Here is an 11,954-nt window from a genome sequence, read left to right on the forward strand (position 1 = left end):
AGGGTTCCTTTGTAAATCATAGTCTTTTAGGACTCGGGTTTTGTCTAGGGTATAAATATTGACCCTCGACCATTGTAATAGGTGTTCACAACCAAATCAACACAACCGGCCCCGTGCCAACTTTCGAGTCCTTTTGTCGTGTCGTCGAGTTCTTCGAGAGGAGTCATCGATCCGTCGACCTCCGTAAGTTCCGACAACCTTGTTATCATGTTTAGTATCATGCGGTGGATTTAGACGTGATGCAAGTAGTCTTGTTTGTTTTCAATGATCGTGCGGCGGATCTTTGCTTGACAATCAAGAAGTCTTTGCTTATGCTTTGTTTATGAGTAGATACCATGCGGCAGGCGTTTGCTCAATATGCTTAGTGAAAGCAAGACAGTTATTGGCTCTATTAGATATGGCAAAATCTAAATAGATTCATTAAGTTATCCTGTGTTGCATGTTTTAAATATTTTATATATTTGTAACACACTTCTGCCCAATCTAGATTGATATTGTTCGGCCCTCTCTTATGGTTTTATTCGTGCTTCAATGATCATTGCTTTTCATATTACCTTTGCAAATAGATAACATGCTCATAATGGCTGAATTATTTTAATCTAGATTGTCACATGTCGTAGGTTCATGCATGTTAATTACGTTTAAGCTTTAACGAAACTAGGTGTCGTGCGGCAGATGCAGGTTTTAGATTAGTTTAGTCGTGTTTATTTGCATGTTCCTTCTTCATGGACCCCAACTCGGCTGGATTGCTGAGCTTGGTTATGCATTAACTCATAATTAATGTCACTTGTTCAAACATGTCTTCCCATGCACATGCATTCGGCAATTGGATCTTTACGTGTGTTCATCTTACGATTAGCTGAATAGTTTATAAACTTGTTGGCAGACAGCTTCCTATAGCTGTATGTCGTTGTAAGTGGCTTCAGGGCCGTATATATGGAACTATCTGGTCTCACCCGACATGTTCCGATTTGGCATTTAACTATTTTATCCCTTGTTAGTTTTTTTTAGGTCAAACTGACTGGCACGTTTCCAGATCACGAAGCACCCGGGGACCCGATTGAAGCCACGCTTTCCGGCTTGCTGTGTGTGAGGCACAGTGTGTCACATTTTGTGTCAATAGGGGTGTCCCGAACAAAGCTAGGAAGAATATCAAGGACCATCTTGCCGCCCTCCAAATTCTAAAGGAGAGGGGCGTGAAGGGATCAGGGATCATCGGTGCCTACCATATGCGGAGGGTGGCGCTGCTAAGGAGCCACGCGCTTCCCCTGTACCTAATGGTGCTCAGAGCATCGCTCGAAGGGACGATGCTTGTCGACAAAGCGCTCTCCCCTCTAAAGTAGCACAGCGCATCAAGGAGGCGATGGAGCCTTCGAAGGACAACACCGGTGTTGTCCTTGATTTCGTGTATCCGGTGCTGGGGCATCGCCCAATGCGGCCAAAACCAAGGTTCATCGACTTCATAAGTTCTCTTTCCCCGTGCTTCCTTTTTACTTGAATTCCTGACCCCTTGATGCTGACCTCGGGATAGCAGGACTAGCTAAAGAGTCTTGTCTTCATGGATAGCCTAACTCCACTGTCGAAGGACCTACTCATGGTGGCGGCGAATCGCACTGTGGCCGAGTGGGATAGGAAGATGAAGGAGTTCAAGAGGAAGAAGATGCTTCAGAAGCAGCAAGCACGGGAGCGAGGAGAGAGACAGATAGTGACAATGACGAGGAGGAGGAGGAGGAGTATGACAAGGTAGTTGCCAACATTGAGTGGGGTGACCTAGGGGGCAAGGACACGCTGACAGGTGCCCACTCATTAATGTAGGGACCCTTCCTGTTCCACACCGGGGAAGATGCGGCCATGAGGCCGGAGGAGGCGAGCTAGACCATTGGCTCTTCCTTAGGACTAGTGGGTGTGGACGGATCCGCCGCCGCACCTAGGGTGCCGATGGAGGGGGGTGGCTCCACTGCCGCGCCCCACAAGCTGATAGGGGTGGGCGGATCTACCACTGTGTCCGAGGTGTTGATAGAGAGGGGTGGTTCCACCGCCGTGCCCTCGGAGGCAAGGGAGATGAGCCCCTCTACCCAGGAGCAGGGGACAGGCTCAAAACGGTCCCACCTAGATGAATTGGAGCAGGAATCTAGGGGTTCATCCCCAAAACGTCCCTACCACCCAACAACGCCAGCGTAAGTCACTGATTCCTTTGTTTTTTTTGTTTTTTTAGTGTGACCTTATGCCTTTTAACTCTTGCAGAGTCTTGAGACAGGGTCGTTCTTTGGCGCTGGCGCCCAAGACGAGCGTTGCTCTTTAGGTGGGATGGGCGCCGTCGCCTGACATTGCCCCTGTTTTGGGTAGGAGCGGAGCTAATGTTGTGGCCTTGTCGACCAGTCAGACGCCACCTGTGGTGGCGCCCATGCCCTCGATAGGTCAAGCAGACGTCGGGGCTAGCAGAGCACCCTCGGGGGTCGTCGAGCAAACAACGGTGGAGGTGACTTCGCTGCCTACATCAGAGCGGATGGAGCTACCGCTCATGCTTGTGGCACCCTCTGTGGTGGGTGCGGTGCCATAGGTCAAGGCCCAGCATCATAACTGGAGGTGGCCATGACTGTGACAAGCCAGGCATAGCCGAACATAGTCACGGTGGTGTCCGAGGGAGCAGCACGATCCGTGCCACCGGCGGCCCAGGCGATGGCGCCTGAGGTGGGCCGGACATCGCCTGGGCCGGACGGAGGGGGACATGGCCGGAGAATCCCTGGGCATTGTGGTGGTGGTGGAGAGGACCATCAGGGGGTCACCATTAGCCCTGATGTTGGGGGGCAACCGCTCGCCCGCAATGGGTGAGTCACTGCTCTAGTGGATGGATCCTCAAGACCCAACATCAATTCTCTTCTCGCTCGATGATGCTACCGAGAGCATAGAGCGAGAGAGTCTCGACGGAGGGATCTCAGCTATGATGTATGTCCTGAACCAGGCCAGGGGTGTCCTACATGATGTCATCATTCCCACTAGTCAGGTATTCACTTGATCTTCTCTCTCGCTTTCTTCTTTCTTCATGTGTTTTTGTGTTTTTGACACTGGTCTTCTTTTCAGTCCCTCATTGCTCGTAGCCAGGAGAAATCCTAGTTCCTCCACGAGCAAAAGGTGGAATGGGACCACCTCACTAAGGAGGTCTGGCTACACGGAGACGTGAGCGCCCAGCTTGCTACCACCCAACAGTGGGAAGTCAAGGCGCATTGGGGCGCGGAGGAGGTGCATGGGATGTTCTAGGATCTATTGGTGAGGGTGCGACAGGACAAGGAGGTGACCGCCTAGGTCCAAAAGGAGTAGGACAAGCTGCTCCAGAAGGATGTTGAGGCCTACTAGTAGGTCATTGACCTCCTGGCTAAGGTGGAGAGGGAGCAGGATCTCAAGCTAGAAGTCGAGGAGAGGTCTGCGGCCCTATAGCAAAAGGTGAATCTAGATGCTAAGGTGGTTGCCTGGCTGCAAAGGGAGCGAGACGAGCTATGCTAGACTATAGAAAGACTTTGCTCAAAGCCTAGCACGGCCCACGAGGAGCCCGACCAGGCCATCCAAGAGCGCGACGAGGCATGTTAGGGGGTCAGCTCCCTCTAAGCGGATCTTGGAGCCACGGTGGCCCGAAGGTTGGAGGCCAAGAGCATCTCTGTTAGGCTAGGTATGGAGCTTGTCGAGGTGTAGGGGATTCTTTAGGCCGAGAGTGATGAGCATGATCTCCTACGCGCTGCCATCGGGCTAGTTTTCAATGACCTGGGGGTGGCGTGGCCAGAGGAAACCAGCTCACTTGCGGCCTGTGTCGTAGATATTACAGCGCGGGTGCGCCAACTTGAGGAGAACGCCTTTCACGCTGGGATCACCCAAGCCTTTGCTATTGCCCGCTCTCATTATGATCGGGAAATTGATTTGGAGATAATGAGCCTCGGCTTTGCGCCTGGCTATGAAGCCTCTGAGCATGATGAGATTGAGAAGGCAGTGACTCCCATTGCGTGGAACCTGGCGGATAGGATGAAAGACATAGTTCTCCCCCCGAGGAGGTAGTTAGTCGAACGAGTCTGATAAACATTTATCTGTAATATGTGGACAAGTGTCGGTGCTTTTGTGTTCAAAAAATAGATTCATAATTTCATTTCGTAATTTTGTTTCATTTGTCTAAACTTGTTTTCTTCCTTTTTGTATTCAAGAAAAGAGGTTTATGCGATCCGACCCTTCCGTTCATTAAGACCATAGGGCCTAAGGTGTATAAGGAGAAAATTTCGATTATGCTAGTGAGAAAAGTTACTATAGCCATCGAGGCGTGGGTTTTTTGCAGTCTTACCAGGCATGCTCGTTTATCTGTTCCCACAAACATTGCCGCTAACCTTAACGCGAGGAACAGGTCTAACGTAATGCTCTTATATTTGCACGTACCCCTTACTTAGGATTTAACGATCATTCCGTGACTGTGCGTTTGGTCTCATTGCTGGCCCAGCATTCCCCGAGACCCTACACGTGGCGGGGATTTGGTCAAGGGTCGGCTCATTTTGTAACTGTCGCTCCATTCATGGTTTTCATGACTGGAGGGATTGAGGCGATGTTGCCTGCCTCGACGGCTCAAGGGACGCGCTTTATGAGCTCACTAACGAGGATGTTCAAACGGAATCCAGTCCCATCGCTCATGACTGGGTCAGCAAAGCCCTCAGGTGGCATTTTGTTGTTTTGTAACCCACCTTCCAATAGATTCCCCCTCAATGGGGATTCTATGGGCTCGGCTAAAGGCTAGATTGAACTAGGAGGTTGAGATAACCCTATCTGCTTCTATGCGGGTTGGGCAAAGGCCACTGAGGCTCATCTGCATTTTCTTCCCTGGCTTTTGTTCGACACGAGGCGGCCTCGGACCCTTCGTGGGCCAGCATTCGAACCTTGGTCTCTCGATCTCGAATCGAGCGGCTTGAGCCCCCGAGCCCCTTGGGGTCTGATAGGGGGTCGGCCGTGTTTCGTGTGTCACCCCGTCCTTGTCTTCCGCAATAAGAGGGGTTGAGCTAACGACACTTGCCTCGACGGCCCGAGTGTCGTGCTCAATGAGCTCGCTAACGGGCACGTTCGTGTGGAATCTAAGTCCGTCATTCGGTGATGGGGTCGGTAGAGCCCTCATGTGGCATTCTAGTACTTCTTAACCCACCTCCTGACAGATGCCTGAGTCGTTCGATAGGCTTAGGTGGCCCGTTGGCCTCTCCTCGATGGAGATTCTATGGGTTTGGCTTGAGGTTAGAATCAAACGAGAAAGGTCAAGATGTCCCTGTCCGCTTCTAAGTGGGGTCGGGCAAGGGTGCTGGGGCTCATCTCGGGTTTTCTCCCCTATCTCTGTTTGATGCGAGGCAGCCTCGAGCCCTTTGTGGGCCGGCCTTCAAACCTCGATCAGTTGTTGCTCATATCGAATGAGGCGACTACCGCTTCGTGACGTGACACGAAGCGTTGAGATGCAATGTTTTGGATGTATAGAATTAATGTATGATTTAATTGAAACAAAAGCAGGGGTCAGTGATGTTACCTTGGTTGTATGAGTGATGAGAAGCTCTTATCAGACATGTCTATGCGGGGTTCGGGTCCAACATTTGCGACAGAGCCAGCGTGACCTGCATGAGCATCGCAATTTTTCATTTCTATGTCTCGACGGTGATCCGAGCTGTTTGATCGATTTAGGTGACCTGACAGCTTCTCCTTGAAGGAGATTTTGCAGGAGGACCCCTCCAAACCCTTCTCAAGAAGGCAGATGCCAAAGCTTGGGGTACGAGGAACTATGAATTTGATAATACTGGTGAACAAAAACACCGAAGCTGCTAGGGCATAGAGTCTAGCGGTTCATCTAGTTTTACACCCACACACCGTGTCTTCGGTTTTTATATGTAAGGAGGGGTCGGGCGAAGAGAATGTCTAAACGAGTAGACACTCTTGGCATCCCCCGAGCGATATCCATGCCCCTACTATTGCTAGGGTCGGAGGCTCAGTAGTAGAATTGACACTCAAAGTAAGCAAACAAAGGTGCTTATCTTTTGGCAGCCATTTGTTCCGTGTTCCCATGGGCCATCTGATCGACTCAGGAGGCCCGTTGGGCTCCCCTTGATAGAGATTCCATTGTTGGGTCATTCTAGGTCCTGCTTAGGAAGCGGAGAGTCGCCTGCATGTAGGTGCACCTTGATTCTCGCGCCTGGCTTGCGGTAGTTTTAGGCCATACCCAGGCAACGTCCTGTTTGACCAGGTGATGTCTCATCGATCAGAGCACGTCCCGTCGGTCTAGGCGCATCCCCTTGAATTCCCATCAGCATCGATTTCCCATCTGCATTGAATAGGGGAAGGGAGAGGTTTTTTCGTGCCAACCTTTCACCTTTCCTCCATTGTTGCATCTCCTCCTTAAATAGGGGGAGGGAGGGGGTTCTTGTCCCCATTCCTTCACCTATTCTTGACCTACTACCTCCTCTCCTTCTTCCTTTTCATCGAATGCATTCGTGCGTCGTAGTGGTTCCTAAGTGAGAGAGGGTAATGCTAGGGAGAGAAAAACTCATAGATCCACTCATGAATATGGAGCGCGATGTCGAGCTAGAGGTCATCCAACATAGATGAGATAGTGTTGGCCGCCTTCGCTAAGAAGGGGCTGCTTCCGCTAAAGGAGGAGGCACGCTAGAGGGTGCTGAGCATCGTCGGTTTTGCCATCATCCACGAGGCCTTCATCAGGATGGGGCCATATGAGAAGCTCTTCCAGCAAATCTTCTCCAGGCGAGTCTCGTCGGTGAGGAACCCGCCCAAGACTGCGTCGATGGGGGGCTTCACCCTTGTAGCCGCTTAGATTGGCCAATTCATGAAGCTTGATGAGATGTCAGAGACATCCATCAGCCATGGCGGCCATTCTCTAGTGGGCAGTGCCCCCCGTCCAGGTGCTATTGTTAGGGTTGTGACTGATCATGATGGCATAGTCCCTAGATGCCTTGGCAAAGACACCATGGTCGCCGACGCGGTGCTCGACGTTGTAGATGATGGTGCCCTCAAGGATCCCTCGGAGCGGTAGGACGTTGCCGATGGAGAGTGTGGCACGGCGACCATAGTAGTATTTAGAGTAGAAATGGTCAGCAGATGTAATCATTTAATTTGTGGGGGAGCTCTGTGTGAACTATTTTAATGTATTCATGAATACATTAGCCCCTTTTCGTGATGAAATCACTTTGTGAGCGATGAATTCATGCAAAAATGAACGTGTTCTCAAATTTTGTTATGGCAAATAGCTTTTCAGCTCTTCTCCCTCTTCTTGGTAAAAGAGGTTTAATGCCTTCTGACCCTTCCCATAGTTACAGTCGCAAAAGACTCAGAGTGTGGATGAGTCAATTTTGATCATGCTAGTGAGCAAGGAGACTGTAGACGCTGGGGCATGGGTTTCCCGCAGTCCTACTAGTTATAGTCAGATTTTCCCCCCAAAATCCTAGCCCTTAGGACTTACCATGAGAAAAGAGGGAAAACACAGAGGATGTTTGCGAGATAACACAGAGAATGTTTTGCAAGGTAAACGTGCTCATACCAGCCCCGAGTGAGGTCTGACCCCTTACACTTGTAGGGGTCGGATGTCACGAAAGATCAGGGATTTTGATGACAAAACTGATAAGAGAAAGTATGTGTTTATTTAAGGGAAAAAATGACATAGCTGCTCAATGTTCCAGGCATTGGTGAAGACCTCGCCATTGATGGTTTTCAACTTGTAGGCGCATGGCTAAAGTATTTCTGCGATGACGTATGGCCCCTTCGAGGGCGGGGAGAGCTTGTGGCAGTCCTTGTTGCTCTGCACGAGGCAGAGAACTAGGTCCTCGATGCTAAAGGCTCGAGTCCCACACCCATCCGCTGTGGTACCGTCATAGCATGTCATGGAGGAGGTAGTCGAGGTAGAGCGTTCTCTAGTCGATTAGAGGGTCGGGCTCCATGACTGGATCCTCTTCATGCTCCATAACCTTAGGGCCAGACGGAGCCATCGGTTGGCTAGCCCCCGAGGCTAGATCCGACGGACCATCGTCGGCCTGTTCCGACCCTTCGTAGCGTACCGAGGGCTTATGTTGGTCACTGGCAAAGACAACCATTGGTACCAGCTCTTGACTGGACGCCGCATTTGCCAGCACATTGACCACCTTATTGAGGTGCCTTGGGATGTGATTGAGTTCAAGGCCATCGAATTTGTCCTCCAGCCATCGGACTTCTTGGCAGTACGCAGCCATCTTGGCATTGTGATAGCTTGACTCCTTCATGACTTGGTTGACGACTAGCTAGGAGTCACCCAGGATGTCGAGGAGTCGGATGACCAACTCGATGGCTATGCATAGGCCATTGATGAGTGCTTCATACTCGGCCACATTATAGGATGAGGGGAAATGGAGATGAACCATGTACCTCATGCGAACCCCGATGGGTGATACGAAGACCAACCTTGTGTCAGCGCCCTTCTTTATCAGTGACCCATCGAAGTACATTGTCTAGTACACTTGATCGATGACCACCGATGGTGTTTGGACCTCGGTCCATTCCGCGATGAAGTCAGCCAACACCTAGGACTTGATCATTGTTCGGGAGGCATATGTGATGCCTTGATCCATCAACTTGAGTGCCCACTTTGCAATTCTTCCCATGGCGTCCAGGCTCTGGATGACCTCACTAAGGGGGAACAATGTCACGACTATCATGGGGTGTGAATCGAAGTAGTGGCATAGCTTCCGCTTGGTGATGAGGACAGCATATAGGAGCTTCTGGATTTAGGAGTAGTGGGTCTTAGAGTCATATAGTACCTCACTAATGAAGTACACAGGGTGCTTCACCTTGAGGGCATGCCCCTCTTTCTCCCACTCTACTACTAGGGTGGTGCTGACCACTTGTGTGGTGGCCGCTATGTATAGCAGGAGGGATTCTCTATTGCTTGGAGGAACTAGGATAGGGGCCCTTGTCAGAAGCAGTTTGAGCATGCCAAGTGCCTCCTAGGCCTCGGATGTCCACTCGAAGTGGTCGGCTTTCTTCAAGAGTCAATAAAGGGGGAGACCTCATTCGCCAAGGCGTGAGATGAATTGGCTGAGTGCGGCGAGGCACCCTATGATTCACTGAACCCCCTTTATGTTCTGAATCAGGCCCATCCTTGTGATGTCTAAGATTTTCTCTAGGTTGGTTTTGATGCCACACTCGGAGACGATGAAGCTGAGCAGCATGCCCCTCAGGACCCCAAAAACACACTTCTTAGGATTGAGTTTGATGCTATTTGCTCAGAATTTTGCAAAGGTCTGCTCAAGATCGGCAACGAGGTGGTCAGCCTATTTGGACTTAACTATGATGTTGTCGATGTAGGCCTCAACGATCTGCCCCATGAGGTCCCCAAAACATTTGAGCATACAGCGCTGGTATGTGGCCCCTGCGTTCTTCAGTCCAAACGGCATTAAAAGATAGCAAAATGATCCGAAGGAGGTGATGAAAGACATCGCGAGTTGGTTAGACTCTTTCATCGTGATTTGATGGTAGCCGGAGTACGCATCAAGGAAGCAGAGGGTTTCGCACCCCGAGGTAGAGTCGACTATTTGGTCTATGCGTGGCAAAGGAAACGGATCCTTTGGGCATGCCTTGTTGAGACCCATATAGTGAACACACATCCTCCATTTCCCATCTTCTTTCACACAAGAATGGGATTATCTAACCACTCTCAGTGGTAGACTTCCTTGATGAATCCGGCCACTGAAAGTTTGGCTATCTCCTCACCGATGGCCCTGCATTTCTCCTCGCCAAAGCAACGTAGGTGTTGCTTCACCGGCTTGGAGCCCAGGTGGATCTTCAAGGTATGCTTGGCGACCTCCCTCAGAATGCCTAGCATATCAAAGGGTTTCCATGCAAAGATGTCTTTATTGTCATGGAGGAAGTCAACATGCGCGCTTTCCTTTTTGGAGGAAAGCGTGGTACCAATGCGTACCGTTTTGCCCTTGAAGCTGTTGGGGTCTACAAGGACTTCTTTAGAGCCCTCTACTGGTTTGAATGACCTGGTCGACTTCTTGGCATCAGGCGCTTCTTTGGTGACCTCCTCCCTAAGGGCAACGAGTTCCCCGGAGGCGACGATCACTACGGCGTGGCCACAGCACTCGACCTCGCACTCATAGCCCCGCTAGAAGGAGGTGCCGATGGTATGACCCCGTGGGGGCCTGACATCTTCAGCTTGAGATATGTATAGTTGGGATGGCCATGAACTTTGCATAGCATGGACGTCCCAAGATGGCATGGAAAGTTTCGAGGAACCCAACCACCTCGAAGGTGAGGGTCTCGGTCCTATAATTAAACTAATCCCTAAAGGTGATGGGTAGATCGATCTACCAAAGTGACATGCCCTGCTTCCTGGGCATGATGCCATGGAAAAGCGCTTGGGTTGGGCAGTGGCGTGTTCGGTCGACGCCCATCTCATCGAGCGTCTTTGCATACATGATGTTGAGGCTGCTGCCCCCATCCATCAGTACTTTGGTGAGTCGCTTTGGGCCAACGACCGGGTTGACCACGAGTGGATATCTCCCTGGGTGTGGGACAATATCCGAATGGTTGGCCCGATTGAAGGTTATGGTAGACTCTGACCACTGGAGGAAGGCAGGCATGGTCGGTTTGGAACCACTAGATGTACCCATGGAGGGTCTCACTGGCCTTCTGATGGCAGTTCTTGAGGTTCCATGGGTTCCCAGGGTGCTTGTATGTGCTCTAGAAGTTCCCCCACAAAGATCTCCTTTAGATCCGCCCAACTCTAGATCACGTTGGACGGTAGGTGTTCTAACCACGCTCGTGCGACCTTCTGACATCGTTTGGAGTCGTAGGCTGCTGATCCTCCAAAGATCATAAGGCAGCCATCCGGCATCAGAAAGCTATCGTCCTTCTCCTTGGCATCATCCATAGTGGGGGCAGGGTCCTTTCCCTGCTCCCCTTTGTTGGAGCCTCCAAACTAGAACCGCCGCATGAGGCTGTAGTCTTTGAGCAGATGCTTAACCGGGAAGGCGTGGTTTGGGCACGACCCCTCGAGTAGTTTCTTGAAGTGGTTTGGAGTGCCTTCCGTGGGCTTCCAACCACCCTTATGGACAGCAGTGGCCATGAGTGAGTCCTCGCATCATTGCTTCTTGTTCTTCCTTTTGGCGGAACGATTGGAGGTGCCTTCGCCGGTGCCCTCATCCCGCCTTGCCTTGCCTTCGAGACAATCGAAGATTGCTCCGACCGCCTCTTCTCCTAAGGCATGCCTGGTGGCGATGTCTAGGAGCTCCTTGGTGGTTCATGGGCCCTTGCATCCCAGCTTATGAACCAAAGACTCGCAAGTAATCCCGAACAGGAAGGCTCCTATAACGTTGGCGTCGGCGACATTAGGGAGCTCATTGCACTATTGGGAGAAGCACTAGATGTACCCATGGAGGGTCTCACTGGCCTTCTGATGGCAGTTCTTGAGGTTCCATGGGTTCCCAGGGTGCTTGTATGTGCTCTTGAAGTTCCCCCACAAAGATCTCCTTTAGATCCGCCCAACTCTAGATCACGTTGGACGGTAGGTGTTCTAACCACGCTCGTGCCGAATCAGCCAAGAATAGTGGAAGGTTGCAGATAATGAAGTCATCATTATCCGTACCACTGCCTTGGTAGGCAAGACGATAGTCTTTGAGCCAAAGTCTGAGGTTTGTCTCCCTAGAGTACTTAGGGATATTGGTAGGTGGTCGGTACCTTGGTGGGAATGCAGCGTTGAGGATGTGGCGGTCGAAGGCCTGAGGGCCCGGTAGGCTAGGGCTCAGGCTTTGGTCCTCACCACTGTCGTAGCGCCTACCGTGACGAGGATGATAGCCGTGGTGGGCTCCTTCTCTCAGGTCGTTGTAGGTGCGTTGCAGGCATCGAGAGTGCTGTGTGCATCGTGGTTGCGACTAAGACGTTAATGTATGAGGATCGCAGCGCGCTACCTG

This window comes from Miscanthus floridulus, chromosome 8 (assembly GCF_019320115.1).
Source record: "Miscanthus floridulus cultivar M001 chromosome 8, ASM1932011v1, whole genome shotgun sequence".
Taxonomy (NCBI): domain Eukaryota; kingdom Viridiplantae; phylum Streptophyta; class Magnoliopsida; order Poales; family Poaceae; genus Miscanthus; species Miscanthus floridulus.